Source organism: Pholis gunnellus (genome assembly GCF_910591455.1).
Source record: "Pholis gunnellus genome assembly, chromosome: 15".
NCBI classification, from domain to species: Eukaryota; Metazoa; Chordata; class Actinopteri; order Perciformes; family Pholidae; genus Pholis; species Pholis gunnellus.
Window position 1 is genome coordinate 18297923 of NC_136542.1, and position 22593 is coordinate 18320515.

Genomic DNA, 22593 nt, shown 5'->3' on the forward strand with positions numbered 1-22593 from the left:
AGATCAATACACCTTTGATTGAAATCAATCAGAGAATGATGGAAGGACTGGCATTTCTCATCATCTTATCTCATATACTGTTTAGTGTTTGATTTGCCTCTACAATTTTCTCCTCTCTTCTTTTACCAGCCACCTTTAAATAATCCAAAGACCTATTAATATCACAAGGTTGAATGAAAATGCCAGGGCTAATGCAGAGGTGCACCAGCAGCTTTAGATGGGGAGTCCACTTCAGCGCTTATGCAGTCTCAGGGGAGGGAAAGATGGAAGAGAGAGAGGGAGACAAACTCAATTTACACCTGGTATTAAGATGTGATCTGCCCGTGGATATGCAGTGTGGATAATGAGCAATCCAATCAAACCGTTGCAATTACACCTCACTTGAATATGCATTGCTGTCTGCACTGTGGCTACACCTAATGTTTCTCAGACAAAGTAAGATTGATACATTAACAGCTTCATTTTTTTTATTTCACTAATATAATAATTAAATGTTTATATTATATTTTTCCTCTACATTATTGGCCTCTGGCAAATACAGCATGACGAAGGTATTTAGTGTTAAGTCTTATGTTTAACCAAATATAAGTATAAGCTTATGAGGGACACATTTTGGTTACATTTAATACAGTACAATTAAGATTAGCAACTACAACTGTTGAGGTGTTCTTAGTTAGACTTAGTGGTCTTAGTTAAAGCTGAATGAATCAATGTTTGGCCACTTGGGGGCAGTGCAACATGTCGCCAAAAAGCTGCTTATTTATACTTCCAACAGACATAAAGGAATTCATTTGGGGTCAAGTGTCAGACCACTCCAACACTCACTCTTCTTTTAGCTCTGTTTTGGCCTCTACTGTACCAAATAAGAGAAATATCAAAACAGTCCTCCTCGGGAAAATGATAGCATCAGTAACTTCAGCAAATGGCCAAATGCAACCGATGTTCATGTTCGAGTCACAAAGATCTGAAGCAGACAAGGTAGTCAGGTGATGTTAGTATAGAGAGACAAAGACTGGGCAAGCTAGGCTAACTAGCGTCCTCCTGCTTGCTAGAGATTGGTGATAATGATACACAACTCAAACACTACGTAGATGAACGTTGGGGAAAGTTTGATGTATTGGTGCGTTGTGCACGCAACCATCAACTGCTACCTCGTTTCTCGTTGCACTACTTTCTGCATGCTGGCCGATGCAAAATAGTTGTATGTCAATGTAAATTGGCCCAGATCGCATCGCAGACCATGCTCTGTATGTTTACAGCTCACATTAACATGCACTGTTTCCTTACCCAAAAAAGGAGACATGGATCAGATTTACACATTAAGTGTAAAAACGGTCAGGGAGTGAGATGTGGCCCAGAATGAGCTCCACTGAATTTGAATGTCACCTTTCCTCAGTGATTTTATTATTACATTTTACTTCTCTACCAAACTGCCCCCCATACCGTTAAAAACCCTTTCGGGGATCCTAGCAGATTGGGCTGGATCAGCATATTGCCCAACTGATGGAGGACCTTGTCAGTCTTGGTCAATGGACTGGAATACTGGAACTGTCTTTGCTCTTCACTTGTCCTCTCTTAGCTAACCGTGTCCTGTTATCACTCTTTTCCTTTTTAACATCGAACAGATCCAGAGCTTGGTAATTCAAGAACATTGCATTCACAGAAAACTGCATGTTACTTGATTCATTTGTTCTTTTTTCTTCCCTCCTCTCCTTCCTGGAACATAATGGACCTTGGTTACAAATACTGGGAGTAAATTCACCTCTCAGGTCTTTTGTCCCCTCTTCTCTTCTGTTTTCATGCAATGCTTAAGTGTGTTACTTTCTCCTCTTTTCTGCACATCGCTTTTCACATCTCACACAATGAGCTGAACTGGAACTTTAATTTGTTCCATTCTTTCTACTCAAGCTGCATCTTTCTCTTTGTGGTTGCCATGTGGCTTTTCTATTTTCTATTTTGATTTACTTCTGAACACAATAAATGATGTTGATGTTAAAGCTACCACAATTAACTTTCATTTGTTGGTGAGTTTGGCGGTCCCTGTGGACAAACATAGTAGTGTTTTTGAGCACCAGAGTCCCTACAGCAGGGTCTGACAGTCTGCCTAGCTCAGTCCTGGTTCTGGTTCTCCCATGCCCTCCTTCCCTCCAGCCAGCGGGCCTATCATTATGGCCTGGGTCTGCAGGTAGCATGGTGTCGGTGTTAGCTCCCACAGGGGACTGGTGGAGCAGTGAGGCGAAGCTCTGCTCCTGACCAGAATTCGGAATCCGACCCGGTGGTACCGATGACAAGCATTAAGAATAACTACATAGAAATAGGCAATCTTCTCGCTGATGGTCTCATTTACTTATATAGGTCATATAGAGGCATCAGTGGTGTCAGTATTCCTCACAGTCACTTCAAGAAGAGGAATATAACGCATACATGAATATATGAATATGTTGTATCTTCTCCCTAACTGGCTGCATTAGGTGCCACAACCTGTAATTTCAGCTGCAACTGCTTTAAAAATGTGACTAAATGAATCTAAGGGTATTACATGTACCTTGGGGGCACGATAGAGTAATGTAAAGGACACAGATTACTAATTTGACGAAACCTGTCAGTTAATTTGCAGGTCGAATCATTGATTTTCGAGCACTAATTGCTGCTAACCAATTCAAATAGTTCTTACCTGTGAGGAAACAGTGTAATTAGAAATGAACAACTATCTGAATATGCAGTAAAGAAATAAAGATAGATTGGTCAAAAATCAGTAATAATTGAGATGGTTTGAAGAGGTTTTTCACCTCATTCTAAAATGATGAGAATTGATTTAATTATTTATATCTTTAATATGTAAATGGCAGGCTAAAACATTGACATATGCCATTTGGCTTAATCATATTTTTCCCGATATATATAGAAGCCTTATGATGATTCATCAAGTTTTCAAAGGCAGTTTAAGGTTTCAGTGTTGTGCATTGAGTGAGTAAGCGCAAAGCAGACACCGGAATTCTGAATAACATAATCAGAGTACAAGTGCCTTCAAAAGCAAATGCATTTAAAGTGAATGCACTACCAGGACAGTAGCACAGACACTGGTTCATGCAGTCCAAAGCCTGTCGTATACTGTGTGGCGTGTTTTACTGCGGCACGGCCAAGAGTCACTTATCAAACCGTCCTTCGGTCTGCTGAGGGAAAACATTTGAGGTTCGGGCCGTTGCATCCCGTACCTCAAAGGACCAGATGACAGGATGATGAAGGGTTTCTTCCATGTGTATGTTTGGCCTACATCAGTCCAGTTCACAGGAGAATTTGTCGTTACAAAGTCCTGAAGCGAGAGTGAAAAATGAGAAGAATCCAGTGCTACAGCACCAGCATCATGCTTTTATTTTTGGGATTACTCCTCATAATACCAGATTACAAAATATAGATATTCAAATGAAACCAAACTGAGCTGATCAACCAGTGAGACACTTCAGATCAAAGACTGAAGCAAAAGCAACTTCTACTTCTAATATTACCCAACACTAAAGAGGTATCTCTTTGCTTTTTTGGGGGGCAACAGTATTACATGAATTGAATGGAGTTGGTCTTCTACAAATTATTTCCTCACCTGTCTGACCTGAAACTCTTCAGCTGCTGGAGATACAGATTAGTATCTAAAACCTGAACAAATGAGCAGATCAAAAAACGTGAAACAGTGGGGATTCCACCTTGAGACAGCAATGGTTGGTTGCAGAAGAAGAGCAGGATAAAGAAGGAAGAAGTTAGACAGTAAATCAGCACTGCGCTAACCCCATTCCTCAGTACCCTAAGGACAGTGATGCAATACTCATAAAACACCAAGGCAGGAAGCAACAGAGAGGTAGTGGAGAGAGAACAAAACAATTAAACAAATATAGCAGCACGCTAATGACTTGATGGAAATGCTGCGAGATCAATCGATAGACAAATGCCACACAGATAAACAACACCAGATGAGTTTGTAGGAGGAAAAACATTTAGGAAATGGAGGAAGAGTGCCGAAGGATAACGAGGAGCGAAATGAATGCTGATGCATGGCCAGATAGAGGAGGATGGCTGTCAACTTCATAGGATTTTGTGTTTTGAGGAAACGAGAAAGCGAGGTAGCGTTTAAAGGAGTGGAGTGTTTCTAAATGAACACAAGTCTCTGACAGTGCTGTGTAGCTTCTTTCATTTCTGGAACAGGGTTCTGGTACATCAAACCTTTTTTTCTACCTCTGGTCATAGGTAGTCAAATGGCAATATTTGGTGTTCATGAAAAAATAATACAGTCAGAACAGAAAACAGCACTAACTACAGCCTCAAAACTAGTGAGTCTATTTCCGTCTGTGAGAACCTATATGCGCACTAGCTTACTTTAGCGTGTGAGCATGCTCACATCGAACTTAATTCCAATAAGACAGAACACAAATTACAACTGAGGCTAGAGAGAGTGTCATTAGTTTTAGCAAGTGTTTGGTCACAAATCAAAGCATTTGACGGATTAACATTTTTAAATGATGGTGCAAGATGAAAAGCTCAGTGTTCACCAAAATAATTCATCCTGAGGGAGTCATGAATGTTTTGTTAAATTCTATAATTATCCATCCAATAGAGGCTGGTGGCATCCATCCCAAGGCTGTCTGAATAAATAAAACGTGTGCATCCATCACCTTAATGTTGAGATATTTCACCGGATAAGTAAAAACTTTCATCTGCTGGTGGCGCTAGATGAAAAGTCAGATGATTGAACATAGTTATTAATATTCATCCATCCAGGCTCAATGAATACATTTAACCGTTAGATATTTCACTAAAATCCAAAAATATCAACCTCATGGTGACCCTCTGGTCTTAGAGATGAGTCGAGACACAGGGAGAGAAAACATTAGCAATGGAAGAGAGCGACCGCTTTAAAAATTCAGAAGTTGAAACCATCGGTGGATATGTGGGGCGACTGTGGCTCTTAACCCCAAATTGCTCCCGTAGGCGGTGCCTGGGGTGTATGAATGGGTATGAATAATTTGTTAGAGTGCTGATGGACAGATGGCACCTTGCAATGGCAGCTCCTGCCATCAGTGTATGAATGGGTGTGAATGTATTAATGACATGTAGTGTCGGAAGACCAGAAAAGCGCAATGCAAGTCCATTTACTATTTACCTTTACTGCTGTGTATCGATATTCATAAATGTTAAATGAGCAGAGGAAGGCCAGACAAGAAACACCACTTACATTAGAGAAAGCAACGATTTGTTGAATCTCTCTAAAAAGACCCCTACATGTAAAGAAAAATATGGTTTTCTCTGCTCAGATATGAGATATGCTTCATTAGAAAAGTATAAAAACAACAACAAAAAATAATGACACTGAGTAGAATGGAAGGGGAGGAGAAAAAAGCAATGAATGAGGAAATGGTGTTCAATAAGAAGATAAAAGAAAAGAGGAGGCAGTAAAACCAGGTGCCAATCTACTCGAGCTTTCTTCAATGAAAAAACAGCACTGCTGTCACCGTCATCATCAAGAACAACATATTTACCCAGCACAATCTAATTGCTATGTTTTCGAGTCCCGCTGATAGTACGTTTCGTAAAGCTGGTGTTTCAGGCTTCCACTCTAGATTTCAGCTGCAAACAACACCGTGCATAATAGTGCTTAGCACACAAAAGCACTCACTGACACGCAGACAAAATATGACATGCAGCGAGAAAGAGAGAGCTGTCAACTCCCTGCAGGTTCGGTGTCGATAGCCATAAGGGCAGAGGGAGACACGACAATGACTAAAATAGGACCAACTGCGAGCGACAGAGTGAAAGATTCATACGGAGAGAAGAAACTTTGTAAAAATTGTAATTTCTGCTGCCATCATTATCAAAGCTGAAGAGAGTTAGTCTGGCAGACAGACAAACAAGGAAGTCCTGCTATTGTAAATCAAGGACAGTCTGTGGTTTAAGAAATTTGAAAGAACTTTAGAATAAGAGTCTCAGGTCGATAATCAAAAAGCAGCAGGCGGGATGGTATTCAACTCTGAAGATGATTTGGGTCAAACAGCGAAACGCTTGGTCTGGAAAGCTATGCCCGATGTCTTTTTTTGCACAGGTGTGTGTGTGGCCATAACCTTTTTTTTTTTCTCAGTACAGCATAATTTACCTCATCTGTGCAATAGGATGAAATGTTAAAAAATGTCCCCTCGCGGGAATAATAAAGTAACTATCTATCTATCTTAATGGGAGTTATAGAACATTCATATTCTTGCTTTTAAAGGAATGGTGATAGTTTGGAAAATACATAACTTTACTTTTTTGCTAAGAGTTGATGAGACAATTGCTTTGAACCTAATGTCTGTGTGCTTACTATGAAGATAGAGTCAGGACGTGGTTAGCTCAGCTAAGGGGGTAACCGCTAACCTCGCTCTATTCAAATTTCGAAATTATGCTAACATAGTGTTTCTCCTAAGTCAAAAATGTTCTCACTATTTCTAGGCTACCAGTGGCCAATAATATAATTTTCTGTGTATGGATTAAACTAGGTACAACAGCTTTAGAGGTGATGGTCGACATATTCGTGAACTCTGGGGAGAGCTGTTTGCCCCCTGACTTTGTGCTAAGCTAAGCTTACAGCTTCCTGGCTCTAGGTCCATTATTGGCGCACACTGTTTGATATGTATCTTCTCACTTAACCCTCAAGAAAGCAAATGAGAGTATTTACTATGACGATATATAGGCATCCTGGCTCCTTCTAAGCATTGGTTGTGCATGTTCTCAGATATCTGTCTGCAAGATGGACCAAAGGTTTGAGAAGAAAGAGGCCTAGAATATGGTAGAGACATGTCACGACCAATATGCAGGGACTACTGAATTGTCACTAGCAATAATTTTGCTCAACACATTTGAAATATTAGCACTGATACTTATTAATGCCACTTTGTCTCCCTGTCCCCCTTGCTCATAGAATCCCTGAGAGTTTTGCAATGTGTTTGACTGTCTCCCTTTACTCCAAGATGCTTCCGATTGAAAAGCTGTACAGCTTCAGAGACAGACAAAGAAAACTTTGAAGAGGTATCATACAACCTGCAGAGGAGATAGTCTGAAAAATCAGCAGATGGTGTGAAGGGGACGAGGATGAGAAGAGGTGAAGAGGAAGGAGAGAAGGAAATAGAGGAGGCTGTTGGCCATCAGAAGTAGGAAAAATAGATCAATCTCGAGTCAAAGGTGCTCAACAAGACTTGAGAATGTTGAGTGTCCAACACTGCACATCACCCAACAGCGACACAGAAACACACGCGCACACACTCACACTTCATCTCGGAAGCTGATTTGTCGTCGCTGCCTCTCCAGGGTCACTGCTCGCGTTTGATTGGCTGCCACGCCGCAATTTAGAGGAAGTGGTGTGTTGCTATGCCGACGCCAGTCAAGGCCAGAGACAGAGAGGAGGAATAAGAGTGATGTGTGACGAATGTTGATTCGTTCAGCGTAGCATTTGGGCCAGTCGCTGCCGTCTGACGAAGTTGAAGGGCGATGAATTACTAACGACTGTATTAAGTCAAATCCTCAGGTGGCGCTAATGCACCTGCATGCAGCATCAGTCTGAGGAGACATGTCTTTATGAAGGGTGCCTAATGCATCAGATTTGAGTTCACAACTACACGGCATGATAATGATGATACTTTGAAAGCTTGACCATCTGAAAAAAGAGGGTAGCTCCCTCACTGCGCTTTTCTTCTCTGTCACTTGGCAAACTGGTTAGCTCAGTTACTAATGAGGCAAGAAAGTTCAGCTTCTTCAAAGTATGTATTTGACAGAGGAGGAAAGAATTTTGCTGTCGGACACTACCGCAAATTTGTGTGTCAAAGTTCACCAAAGTCGAACATGGTGCTAAAACCTTCAATTCGTTTCATCTATTTTGGCAAATCCACACTCCAGTGATTCTGGTGAAATGACTTGATTTGGCCGTATCATTTACTTTAAATGGTGATTTGATTGGGCCTCGACACTCATCAGGTGACAGTGTGTATTCACATCAGTGATCTGCCGGTCCAGGTGCACCCTTCTTTTCCTCCCTGATAGCTTCCTAAAGAGAAAAAAAAGAAAAGAAAAGAAAAGTAAAGTCAGGTGAGGTTTCCGGCATTTGCCGCTGTTGGATCTGACCACATTTGATAAAGGGAATCACTGAGAGTGCTGCTGTTTAAAGTCCTCACATCAAGCACTGCCAGCTTCACCGGGCATTTAAGTGGATGTGTGTGATGCGAGTTAATAGATACAAGACTGCCAGTGACTTCCTGAAACACTCTGTGTTGATGAAAGCTTGTGACTTTGGCTGATCTGACTGCAACGGCGAAATCTATTTTCCTCTATTTTCTGACCTCATTTGTCTCTATTTATTACCACATTCTAGAGGTATATCATTTGTTCTCCGGGTATCCACGGATTTACGTATCCACAGACTTTGGAAAAACACCTAAAATATTTTTTTGGGTTTATTATGTTTTGCTTAAACTGCCTCTTGACTTCCCTCTACATGCAATGAGTTTTTTTGTTCTAGTTATAAGTAGCTCATTCATTTCCTATCAACTACACAGACACACACACAGACACAAAAATACTGAATACACACTACATAAAAAATAAGTGACATGATAAATAACTCAACATAGTTGCTGATTATTTCTTTCGTTGATTAAATAATCCTTTATTTGATTTATCATAAAATGTCAAATGAACCTCACATATTCCATGTAACCCTTTAAAAAAAATACTCCTCCAACCTATTCACTCTTTTATTTCTATTTTCATCATTTCATATTGAATACAGGTGCTTTATTTTCATAAACCACATAATAATCAGCATTACCGTAATCCCTCATTTTTAATCCTCTAATCCTTAACGCTGCTCTCTCTGTCACATTTACGATGCCGCCTGAAAAGCATGAGCGTAGGACTGAGGACTGACTGCAGGAACAAATATGCAGGACAAACATTTTATTTACACCTCTCTAAACAAATAAGAGGCAAATGCCAAGGCAATAAGAAGATGTCACACACACTTACATGTGCTGGCAGGCATGCACACGCTGTGATTCAGACAGGAAGGAGGTTGTGCGGGTGGATAGACACACAGAGAAATCAAAGATCCAGAGCATGGATACACACACGTCACTCATAGTCCTTGCTTTTGAATCGAATAATTGGAGAAAACAAATGTAATATGGGTGTCTTCTTGTCTCTTCAGCCAGTAAACTGGGTTAATGAACCTAAAATGTTCCTAAAATGATAATTCTCTCTGTTGAATATTGTGGCATCCAATGCTGCTTCTTCATACACTCGCAGCAGCTCAGTAGAGCTCGTTCTGAGCCCGGAATAAAGAGCACCGAGCGGCCAACAGCTAGGGGGTTTTCATTGTAGTGTGTTGTGAGTGTGACGTGGAGCCAAGAGAGTGCAAAGCACAACATATCTGGTTTCCCCCCTGTTTTTTCCACACAGTTCTTTCACATTCACGCAGCATTTTATTTTTACAGCCCTAATGTTCCTCCAGGCTCCAGTAGTATTTTGTGAATGATGCTGCCACTGTACCCATCTGTGCATCGAGGCCACTGGCAAATATCTCCACATTTGGGACCAATTGGCACAACTAAGCCTCAGAATTAAAACATTTTAAAAGGGCCGCCGAGCGGGGCCATGAGCAGCCTTGACCGTCTAGACATACTGGTACGAATACAACAAATGTCCCCTGCACATTGTGCGGATTGTTGCTGTGCGGACCAATCTTTATCGGGAAATAAGTTGATTATGTTTCACAATAAAAGCCTACGCAAGGGCAGCAGGACAGTTTGTATCAGCAATACACTAAAGCAGTTTAAACACAGCTCACAGACGGCTGTAAAGCGATCAGTAAACAGTGTAATGAGGCTGATATCCTTAAGTACAGGCAGGCTCTAAGAAGATAAACTAAACTCTGAACCACAAAGATTCAGCTGGAAGCAACAAAAGTAGAGAGCACTAAACAAGAAGGTGCTTTCTTTTCGGTTCGGCCCCTCCTATACGGAGCATGACCGCAACAGTCCTGCTCGGCGCACTAATCCCCTGTTTTTTAGGATGTAGGAAACGTGTTCATGGCTCGTGCGGCTAGGCCGTTCTAGGATAGCGGAAGTGTAGAGGGAGGGAAGAAGACGAGAGATGAAGGGTGGTATTTGCCACTTTGCAGCCGTTTGTGAAACAAGTGCTCTTTTAATGTTTTAGAAATAAGTGATTCTGCTTTTTTTTGTGATATATATAACAAAATCAAGTACTGGCTAGGAGACTGGCATGTATATATATATTCTAAATGTTTCATTTACGAGGGTACAGTGTGCATGTTTTTAAAACAGCAATTTCAGACAGGCAGGGAGACAGAGATGGAACGAGATATATCAATAGCTATTGTACAAAAAAAAATTGTGCAAATAATAGGAAAAAATGTATAGAAAAAAACAAGGTCACATTAGACTAAAGGCGTTTCAGTTGTCTTTGTGGACAAATTCAATTAATTGAAGTAATGTTTTTTTTAAATTCCAAACTGAAGTAGTAGGTGACCATACACATGTACCCATTTAGACACATATAACCATTTAAACACAAATAGTGGGTTCAGCGGTGGGTCCGTGGGTGCTGGACAGTGTTTTAGCTCAGTATTAGTGATGCTTCCTCTGCCAAGGTTTAGCTTCCTTCTCTTCTGTGTGTGTGTGTGTGTGTGTGTGTGTGTGTGTGTGTGCTTGCATCTATCTGGCCTCTGTTTTCTTTCTCTCTGTTCACTTGCCAATAGCAGTAATTACATCACCGTCACCACACTCATGCGCACACAATCACCCAAATGAGCGCACACAACTATTAAACAGATGACCTGGTTATACATATTTTTCATGCAGCTAATAAAGCCTATAAAGAGTCTAAAGCCCACCGCTGTATTTCCCACAGAGCTCCTACTGTCTGCCGCTGTGAGATTAACCTACCTCACAGGCGTCAGAGGCTCCCATTATTTTCCAAAATCCCTAAAACAGCTCATCCACACGGCTGCTCTGTCCTGACATAACAAATCACGCCGTGCAGCATGAGTATAGCAGCTTACCTGACTTGGCCTTGCTCACAGTTTTTGCTGCAAGTTTCAGTTTTGTATCATTAGGGTCTACTGTCACATATACCTGGTGACAGTAGACAGTGTTTAGAAGGCTTGGAAATAACATTTAGCTGGAGACACAAAGTCATTGTTTACATACATAATACAGCATATATGCCATGGTGTCAAACTCAATCTCAGAGAGGGACAAAACAAAAATGTGGAACTACGTTGAGGGCCAAATAGAGTCACCATTTAATAAACAGGATAGAAGGGATATTGGACAAAGTGCAAAAAGAATACATGTTTAGGTAGCTACATTATGTTATGCATACGTACCAGAGCCAGATGTTTGGCATCTTCTCTTGGCTGCCAGTTCATTAATATCTGGGGTTAGGTTCTGTGGAAAGCCTCAATGTGGAGTGAAGGTGTGCGTCAGCGAGACGACTCCTGTGTGTGTTTTTGTACATCTTCATCACAGAGAAAAGCTGCTCACACAGGTATGTGCTTCCAAACGTGCAGAGCGTTTGAGCAGCAGGTACAGTAGGCATCGTTTCGGGGATGAAGCTTGGAAACTGTGCAGCACCCACAGAGTCATACTTTGCCTTAAGTGTCATTACACTGGAGGTCTATCAGCTCCATGTGGATGTGCACAGGTGCTCTTTCCACTTCAACTGCAAACGGATTGCTGAGCAGTTCAAATTTTAATTTCTGAGCTGCAAAGTCGGCAACTCGCCGAGTGAACTCTGTGCCAAGTGCGCCCAGTTTATCAGCAACATGCGCAGTCGGGAACACAGCGGTGGAGACTTTTACTGCATCACACACGTCTGTGATCACACGTCCCTGAAGCTGGAGGTTTAGCGCAGTGAGATGGTTCGTTATGTTGCACATAAAGCCAGCCCACATCGCCACTTTTCGTCCCGGAGCTCTGTGGTGTGGCGGGCCAGTTATGATAAACAATGATATGTTCTGGCGGGCCGTTGTACCGAGGGCCGGATATATGCTGACAATTTAATGACGAGTCTCTCAATGTGTTGATCCTTAATAGGCTTTTCATCTGGGTTATTTTGTCCAGGGCCCAGTTCAGAGTCTGTATTCTTCCTTTTCAAATATTTCTCCATCGCTGTTCGTCTTGTCGCCACAACCTCTCCCGCGCGTCATTTAATTCTACTGTTTTAAATTAACTGTCATTATTACATTACTGCCACCCACTGGCATGGAAGAGTGTTATTACTTAGCCAGACACTATATTGCAGCTCAGACGCTCAACAATAGCAAAGTATTTGCAACAAATATTTTTTTGGACTCATTAAGTGAAATTGGCCATTTTCCCACGGCACACCTGGCGATCTCTCACGGCACACCGGTGTGCCGCGGCACAGCGGTTGAAAATCACTGATCTAGACATTGCTTGTCGAATGGAACATTTTCACAAAAAACATTACTAAAATGGGTAATTTCTTCTTTTCTTTTACATTTACAAGCAATTCACTTGGGCTCCGTAGTTTAAAATCACAGTGGAGCTTAATAACCTCCCAGCGTCTCTGAATGTAACCAGTAGTCACCAAAGAACACTTGTGTCTCTTTCTTTTCATTTAACTCCCCTCCTCCCCCTCTCTCCATCTCTCTTGCTGAGTGTTCACCAAGGAAAAAAGCGACACGCCTCCCTCTACTTAAAAAAACATGTATTCATGCATCTTCTTTCACCCCTCTCTCCTTCTCCCTGTCAATCTATCAGCATAACCACCCACCCCTCCTCGGGCCCTCTCTCTATTTAAACATCTCTCCACTTACCATTCACTCTTCCATCCATCCGCAGAGAGGGATTCAAGTGCATGGTCACACTGCAGAGTGGGCTAAATTGGCAAACACTGCCTGCACTACTGGGATGTAGGGAATGGGTGAGGAGAGGGACTGGGAGAGGAGGAGAGGAAATTACAGTAGAGTGGAGAGCTTTTGAAATGGAAAGAGAGAGACAGCCTCTGTTGACCTCCACTCTTTCACTTTTTTTTTTTTCTTCTTCGCTGCCCTTCATCGATTCCTCTTCCTCTTCACCCCACAATCTAATCATTTTGCCCGCGTTTCCTCCCTCCACCTCTTTCACGCCCTCATTCTTCATCCATCTAACTCTCTCTTCTGGTGATTCCCTGTGAGGATCTTTATGTAAATGTTGGAAAAACCTGCCGATCTCCCAGTGTTCCGGGATATAGCTTTGAGGCACTGAAGCTTGATTCTAATGTTGATGTCCACACATGCAACATGGGGAACTATTTGACCCCAATGGTAGTTTGCTTGGCATTAAGACGTAAACAAGCAGGTGACCAAGACTGAGGGTGTTGTCACCAACACCAAATAATCGACCAGAATCAGAGTCAGAATCTCGGCTCGGCGCCCCTTTTATAGGAATTTGACTCCAAAAGGACAACAAAACAACAAAAAAAGGAGAACAGATGTAAGTATAAACATTTACCAACTATGTACAATATAAATATATATCCAAAAGTATTGTTTAAAAGTATGATTAATTGTTCATCAGAGTGACGGCCAGCGGAAAGAAGCTGTTCCTAGCTTGTGTCCAGGGTATGAAGGGTCTGCAGTGATCTTTCCAGCCCGTTTCCTGACTCTTGAGGTGTACAAGTCCAGGATGGAGGGCAGGCTGGAACCAATGATTCTCTCTGCAGACCCGACAGTCCATTGTAGACAGCAGCTCAGCAGCTCCTGAGGCAGGTTGAAGTTCCTGAGCTGGTGCAGGAAGTACAACCTCTGCTGGGCCTCTTTTCTGATGGTGTTGATGTTGGAGGCCCACTTCAAGTCCTGGGAGATTGTGGATCCCAGAAACCTGAAGGTCTCCGCAGCAGACACAGTGCTGTTGAGTATGGTGAGGGCTCCAGGTTGTTCTGACCACCAGAGGACCAACCTCCCGTCTGTACGTAGACTCAACGCCGTCCCTGATGAGGCCGATGACCGTTTAACAGTTGGGTCGTCTGAGGTGTAGTCGTTGGTGTAGAGGGAGAAGAGCAGTGGGGAGAGCACACATCCCTGAGGGGCGCCAGTGCTGATTGTCTGGGTGCTGGATGTGATCTTTCCCAGCCTCACCTGCTGCGTCCTGTCTGTCAGGAACTTTGTGATCCACTGACAGGTGGAGGCTGGCACAGTGAGCTGGGAGAGTTTGGGTTCAAGTATCTCTGGAAGGATGGTGTTTGAACCATCCTTCCTGAAATACAGCTTCACAGACGTCCAACATCCAAATCCGAGTAATATAAAGGTTTGCCACACTCTAGATACCACTAGAAAAAAAACGAGAGCTGTAGCTAATTCTAAGCAACAATGAATGGTGATTTTACACACTCAAACATTAATAAATACTCATTCAATATGAGGCATACAATTAGTGACTTGTGAATAGTCAATTAACAGTGCAATTACAGCAGAAACAAATGTAGTATGTAGCTTGTCGACTAGTATTAGGACTCATGCATCCGATATAGGATACTCGAGAAGCTTCATAAAAGGACCACTGAGAGGTTTGTTTTGCAGAATGGCAGTTTTTTAAGCCAGGCTAATGGATGGCCCACCACCTTTGTTCTAATGTCGGAATCTAAAGAACCTTTGGGTTGCCATGACATTTGGAATTGACATTCGTGTCCACCAGAATCATCAGAATCATCCCTTTAGCACCTCTAGTTTCCACTTGACCAAATACACCAAGAGCCAGTTGAATGGTTCGTGGCGTGATGTACGCATAGTGGGATTTCAACGGTGCTCATTGTTCAGAGCATGGACAGCGCTAGCTTGCTGTTCTGTGCCCGAGTTAGCATCCACAGCCCACCATAATTGCCTTCACTGATGCATATATTTATATCTGATATAATATATATTTATATAGCCAGGCTAGCTATTTTCTCCTGATTCATATTTTGCTTTTAGATGTGAAAGAGACTTACCAAACTCCCAAAATGTCGAAATGCAAATGTATTTTTTACCACTCAGATTTCCAAAACGAAGAAAACAATAATCTTGTCAGATGTGGGTTCTCACCATGGTGATCACCTTCGATTGAAGTCTTTGTAGTTTCTTCAGGGGTTGGAAAATGTTGTTATCTAGCCAATCTTATAGAGGTAATAACACCGGTATTCACCAGCTTTTCAACTCTGCATGTAGCAGCAACAAGGCACTTTGACATCGGCCTGTGTTAACACTACTTACCCAAGCTGTGTTGGAAATTATACCTTTTCAGCAGCGCAGTTCTTCCACTCAACTTTTCATTCACCCGGTCGATGAATATGAATTCAGGCCTCCTTACTTCTCTCATTCACCCCACTTCCCCGTTTGCCCTGTTACCATCCCTCCTTTTCCCTGCCTCCCTCCTTTTCTTTTTTTTCATCCCTTACTCACCTTCTTAAAAAGCAAAAAAATGGTGCGGTAGTGTATGAAAAATCAGACCGCATGTAATATTCAGCTCGGTCTGGTCCTCGGGGGAGTGCTGCAGGAGAGTGTTTCACTTAAGGTGCTTTGGTAAAGAGGGGTGGGGAAATGGATGAAAGAGTGGCACAGGGGTTGTACGAATACTCGTCCTTTCATTCCCTTTTTTTTCGAGTCCTTCACCCACCAAGGCCTCTCAGGTGAGCTCGGTCTCCGACTTTGCTTGATGCATGAGCAAGCCAAACATCCCCGGCACTGCAGGGTGCTGCAAGAGTGCTCGTTCTCTCATTATGACCCCATTCATACTCTGTTTAAGGCTGTGTGACTAATTGGTTGGCAAGTTAAATTCAAGGTATAAGGACAACACAGAGCGAACAGTGTGTATTTTGTTTTCAGGGGCACAACTGGAGAACATGATACTGGCAGTGAAATAAATGAAATCTAAAAAACACATAGAGATTGTGAACTGTTTTTAACTTCTGGGACCGAGAGTAATTGAAAGAGCGCCAGTCGCACATTAAACACGTGACGGAAATATGGCATTTCTGCTTGTTTTAATGTATTTATTCGAGGATTGTTACTGTCAGCATCAACCTTTACACTTCATCACACCAAGTGTAGAACTTTTTGTTGCAATAATTCAACTTTGTTTTGAAGATCTAGCACTTCCACACAAGTTTTTTTCAACGTGCAAGATGAAAATGTGCATTACAATCGGGGTTGGAAACACACTTAGTAATCATAAACCTAATGGAGTCACACTAGAACAGTCTCATTCATATTGCCTCCTCTCTGAAATATTGCAGTATGTGTACGGGGCTCGATGTAAATGTTGCTGGTTTCCCTTGTTCCTACAGTGATCTTAAAATGTATTTTAACACGTGGAGCAGCGTAGTAAACTTCCAGTCGGTAAGCCATTTCAATCGTTGCCTTGAGGTTTCTCAAGTTATGAAAATATAACCATCCCTGAAAGCAGAGGATTGTCAGATTCTGACTGGTTTGAATACTCAAGGCCAGGCGATCCTGCCTATCAAATATGATTCTGCCTTATATAGCCACCTTTACAACCTCTTTCCTGGAAATTTCCTCCCATTCCATTTAATTCATTTTCACACTTTCCATATAATGCATTAATATTTCTCTCACCGGGGAAAGCAGAGAGGCTAACATAGATAAAATGCCTGGAGGTTTTCTTTGTATTAAGTCCTTGATCATAAATGATGCTGGATCCACTTGTATGTAAGACGCTTCATCTCAAGGACCTCGTTTTTTAGTCTGATGATTATTTAGCTGTTGTTTCTTCTCTCCGTCATAGAATGCATTTCAAAATGCATGTAAATGAAAAAAGAAAGTAAAAGACACCTCAAGGTGTCTGAAGATGTCTGATGTAATGTTTTACAGAATGCATGACTAGCTGACTATCCTTCCCAAATTAGTCAATGTTCCTGCAGAGCCTGAACCGCATGCCCTCAGCTGGTAACTTGCGAATGCCTGCTGGAGGAAAGCAAGATGTAGAGCCTCATTTGTTCCCCGCACGGTCCATTTGCTTCAGACAAAATGATGTTGCTAACTTGACACTTTGCACTTATTTAATAGGATGCTGTTGAAAAACGAATCTCATTATTTTCCTATGAGGTGATGTCGAGGTGATGTTCGCATCACTCATTACACATTGACATGCGGCCGTTCAAACCAAGTCACACACACACACACACACGTCCTGCGTTGCGTCCATGCTGACGCTCTCTTTCTCTCCTGCACAAACGCATCATCACAGTCGGCTGGCACATGCTGACACACTCAGAAAAGCATTCCTTCTGGCTTCATGAGCAATGGAAGAGAGGCAGAATAGTTCTGCTTCTACACAAACAAACACATACATGTTTGTGTTGTTTTACCCTCCAGAACAATGCATTGATCTACATTACGCCTGTGAGTCTAACCTCTCTTTTAATCCTTCAGTTTGACATTTAACGCCATAGAAATGAAGCACAGCCAGTTAGATGGACAAAGACATTCACATAGGCACACACACACACACACACAAGAATAATTAGTGTTCGGCTCATTATACAAGACCACAGTCCCTGAAGGCACAGATAATTCAGAATGGGAAATCTCCTGAAAAGCCAAAGGAAAGTGTGTGTATGTGTGTGTTTGTGTGTGTGTGTGTGTGCAATTCAGGATGCTGCGTATTGAGTTCGTCCGCCACAGTATCAAATAGTCTTCTCACTTTCAGCCCCCCCCCCCCAGACACACACACACACACACACACACACACACACACACTTTCTTATGCCGCATCTGAGCAGGTGTATTGTGTTTTGTTGGCACACTCACACACCACACACGTACACACACACTCTTGTCTTAATTGATTTCAATTAATTGTAAGCATTGAAAATAATTCCTTAAGAGGGAGAAATTATTATTGACTCAATGGGTTAAAAGTGAGCAATTATTTAAAGGAAATTCTTTTGGAAGTCAACAGCTGTTTAGAAACTTAACTTTATCCTCAAATAAAATAAGCTTGCTCTTTATTATCACTGTAATTGGTTTAAATTACACATATCATTTCTAGAAAATGATAAGCAAAAACAGACCCATAGCATTAACCGGGCTTTCAAATTTGTTAGAAAATCCCCTTTGAAAGGATGGTCAGGAGGGTTAGAATGACTTCCATACACCTTGATTACTCTCCTGTTAATGTGCATATATCTCTGCCTTGTGATCTTACAGAAAACAGTTCCGCAGGTTTCCGGGCCTGTTCTTGTTTCACAAGTTATGTTTGTACATGTTGGCAGAGAAAACTACATTGGAAAAGTGTACTTTTTCCAATTCCAGAAAATGACATTATGTGGGCATCGTTACATCAGCTAAGCTCCCTGGAGCCTCAGGAAAACCCCAGTTCTCTTGGAGGAATCAAGTCCTTTTCAGCCCTGTACAGCTGTTAGCTTAAACCTGGAGGTTGAAAATGAGGGATGCTGATCACAGTCAGTCACTCCTGCCTTCGTTGCTCGCTCTACTTATGTATTCAGTGTCATCCATGCAGGAGGAGAGCATTAGACACATTCTTAAAATGCAAAATTACAGTGACAGAGACTGTGACATGAAGAAATTCAGTAACCATGGTAAATAGAGGATATAAACAATAGAAATAGAATGTATGGAAATGTAATCTATCAATCAAACAATCAATCAATCAATCAATCCACCCATGGTATATAATGAATAGGTATAGTATGTTGAAAATTCAAATACAAAGTCATAATATAGTATGCCAAAAAAGGTCAAAGAGTAGTATGTTTAAAAAAGTAATACAAATGTCAGAAAGCATCATGAAAAAAGTCTTAGTATAGTGTATCGAATTAAGTATTAAAAACATTATAGTATAGTATCCCGAAAAGTAATAAAAAGTCGTATAGTATGTCGAAAAAAGAAATGATAAAGTCAAGGTGTAGTATTTCTAAAATATTCATAATATAATGTGTCCTTGTAAGTAATTAAAAAGTCATAGTATAGTATTTTGAAAAAGTCATGGTGTTATATAAAAAATTCATAGATTTAAAAAATGTCATAAAAGTCTAAATATACTGTCTTAATAAGTTTTAAATAGTCAAATTATATCATGTTAAAAAAGTCATAGTAAAGTTTTTCATAAAATGTTTTTTCTTATATCATAAAAAGTGATGTTATAGTGTGTCATAGAAGTCATAGTATTGTGTTAAAATAAATCATACAGCATGTCATAAAGAATGATTTGGAAAAACTCACTTTGATCAGCAACAGACTATTCTGCATCACGTAGCAAAGTCTTTAATCAGCAACGTGAAAATATCATGGACTTCTGTAATAAGGCTTATTCTCTGCTGTCCATCCTCCTCTCTTGCTTCCCATCGCATTTGTTTAATCATTCCTTCCAACTGTTTCTAACATTTTCACAATTTATCCTCAGTTTCAGTTTCTTTTCTCTCAGGCACCTCTGCCACCCACCACCTGCTTCCACAATATGACTCAAACCTCCGCTGGGTCTTGATCGGGTTGCCCCTATCAGAGCTGTCTTCCAGGTTCTGCACCCAAGTCACGGATCATGTGACTCTGGAGTCCTCAACAAAACCATGTGTTTAGTTTAAATGCAGGCTGAATGTCACAGAGTATTGCTTTAATCTTCTCCTACACAAACGATCACTTACTGCAAAAAGCTCCTGCTGAATCCCCCAAAATACATAAATTATAAATGAGAGAAACTGAGAGATGAAGGGAGCAAGAGGGGGTGAGGGGAGGGACAATGTGGAAGAAGGATATAGAGAGGGATTGTCTCCTCCAAAGCCTATTACCATTAAGCATTTACAGCTTAAGAAACTCATGGCATGAACCAGGACATTACTGACACAATTGTAAGGACAGTATGATTGCGGATGTGTGAGCTCCCTTACCTGGCTGTGTAGGACAGCTCTACAGCTGAGGCAAAGTGCTTTGAACACAAATTAAACAAGGACAATTGTTTCCCCCCTCAGCCGATCATATGACACTTCAGCAACTCGGGTTCCTGTTTAAATATTCACCTTTTGTCTGTTGGCGTCATCAGCCATTGTAATTCAAAACCAGGGAGAGAACCTGAATGCAATCTTGGTGCAGCAGTGGGAGGTGATTTGGGTTTGAGTCCCACAGGAGTTCAGGTTTATCTCACTCGCTTTAATTAAATAACTTTGTCCGGATAAGACACTTCAGTTTCATTGACTTCATTATTAATAATTGAACCTAAAGGTCTAACGGTGAGGTCCTGCCACTGTAGAAAAACACAGGAATAAAAGACAAAAATATGCTCGCAAAGTTCAGTCATGATCCGTTCAGTCAATTCAATTGACTTCATTAAAACATCAATGTCTCATAATTGAAGGGAGAACATCCATTTGCAATTGCCTGTCAGAACTGTTTCATGTCAAACACATTTCAGTCATTTAATTCCAAAGTGAATCAATTCCCCGCGTTGATGTTAACTGATAGTGACTTCACCCACACTGGCTGTGGCCCCGAGGTCGCCTCGTATCTGTAGGTGCTGGTCTACGGTAGCGTGCTCTGTGGTGTTTATGACATGCAGTTATATAACCCACATCCTTATTGCTGTGATCAATATTTAGAGGAGATGTTAAAGGTGAAGTTTGTGTCTTGAGAGAAATGCCGACTCGTTTATTTACCATGACTTGATATGGTAATATCACACCCGAACCTGTTTTGACGTTATTCCGTTTAACTTGGGGCCAGTGCGAAAACTGTCAATCAAACTGGGATGCGGAGCAGATTGGTCCTGGAATGCTGGCACGGTTTGTTTGTGGTGTGAAAGTAGGAAAGACCGACCCCAGGATGTTGTGATGGTAGAATTGTTAAGATCAATTCAAAAGGTGAATTATTATTAAATCCAGCCGTCATTCATGGGAACTGTCGCGGACGAGATCGATAGAGTTGTGCCAGATCATTTGGTTACCATGGTAATGCATATGTCAACAAGAAAAAAGAGGTTCAAACAGTAGTGTTTCGCTTTTGTCCCTCACCTCAACAGAACAAAGTGATTACAGTATTGCCCCCTAATATCATGAGTACGAGCCACCTCTGTTTCCACACGGCCATCATTATTTACGACGTAGGAATCAAATACCAAATGTATAATGTACATTTGAAATAGTTTGGACCTCAAAAAGAAGAATTAACAAAGATCAGACAATGGTTATTTTTGCGCGCACTCAGCGACAACACATCCCATGAGACTTCATCCGTGGCGTATATTGTCGAGGCCTCGTGGGAATTGTCACGCTCTCCAGAAAAGTGTTTGCAGCCACGGAAAAAGTGGGAGGTTTGGAAAATAGATTCTCTCCCCTAAATGAACAGCCAGACACAGTGTGCATGCACACTGATGTATCAAATCATAAAAAAGATGAATAAAAAAGTGAAACTACCATCTGTCTGTCTGGATTTCCTTCTCTTTTTTTTCCAAAGAAATGATGCAGCAGCCTGAATAACAATGGAAGTCACAAACATTGATGCCAGTTGGAAAAGTTATTACCGTTCCTCGTCGTAAGAATCAATCTCAGCAGTGACTGATGCTGGAGACTTTACTGCTACAGTTAGAACCTCACCCCGTGCTCAATATGCAAATATCAAGTAAACAACATTTCCTCGCAAGTATATTGTGACCATAAAACACACGTTTCACATTTCCAGTTTTCATTTTTATCCCTTTTTATTTTACACAACATAACAACACAGTACATGTTGTCTTTTTCTGTACAGTAGCTTTTCCAGGAGCTGGTGACCAACACAGGCTGTAGTCTACCAATGTCAGTGAAAAGCTCACAGGGTTTTTATGTGGTTTTATTTTTATTTTTTTATTCTTCCGTTTAAAAAATATCAATTTCATAAGAGGTCCGTTAAAAGTCTTCATCGGTTTGTTACTTTCTGTCTCCGTTTGTGTCGGTCTATATGTCGAGCGGCGTCTGTGCTCCTCAGCAGGTAAGAAAGGCTATGTGTGAACTCTCTTCCTCCGTCCTAGTCCCTCGGTCAAGGGAGCGTGGTGGAGTCCTACAACCGGGTATATCTGTCATCGGTCTGTTAGTGCAAAAGAAGGCACCGACTGCTATTCTCTTGCTGCGGTATGGACACACACTTCCTGTGGGCGCGTGAGCGTGAGAATGGTGTGCTTTGCAGTTCTTGTATTGTTTTTTTTAATTCCTCTTTTTTTTTTCCTGTAATATTTCCCTTGTCGTGGTATTTTTCAGATAAGGTGAGTGTGAATCGGGAAATGACGTGGCGAGCCCATTGTCTTTGTTTTGTGCTATAAAGTGGAACCAACGAGACAACTCGACGCTACGAGACAAGGCGGATTATCCACTCGCTGAATGACCGACTGAAAACCAGATAGGGAACTGTTTAGGGGAGAAAAACAACAACTGTAAACTGAATACAAAGAATTGCATGAAAATAATACAAAAAAACAGGCTGGAAAAGAAAAAAAAAAGATGTTCACGCTTTCACCCAGAAACACACAATCACCCTTTCAAGCATCTATAAACACAGGTTCCGACATGAACACACACACACAC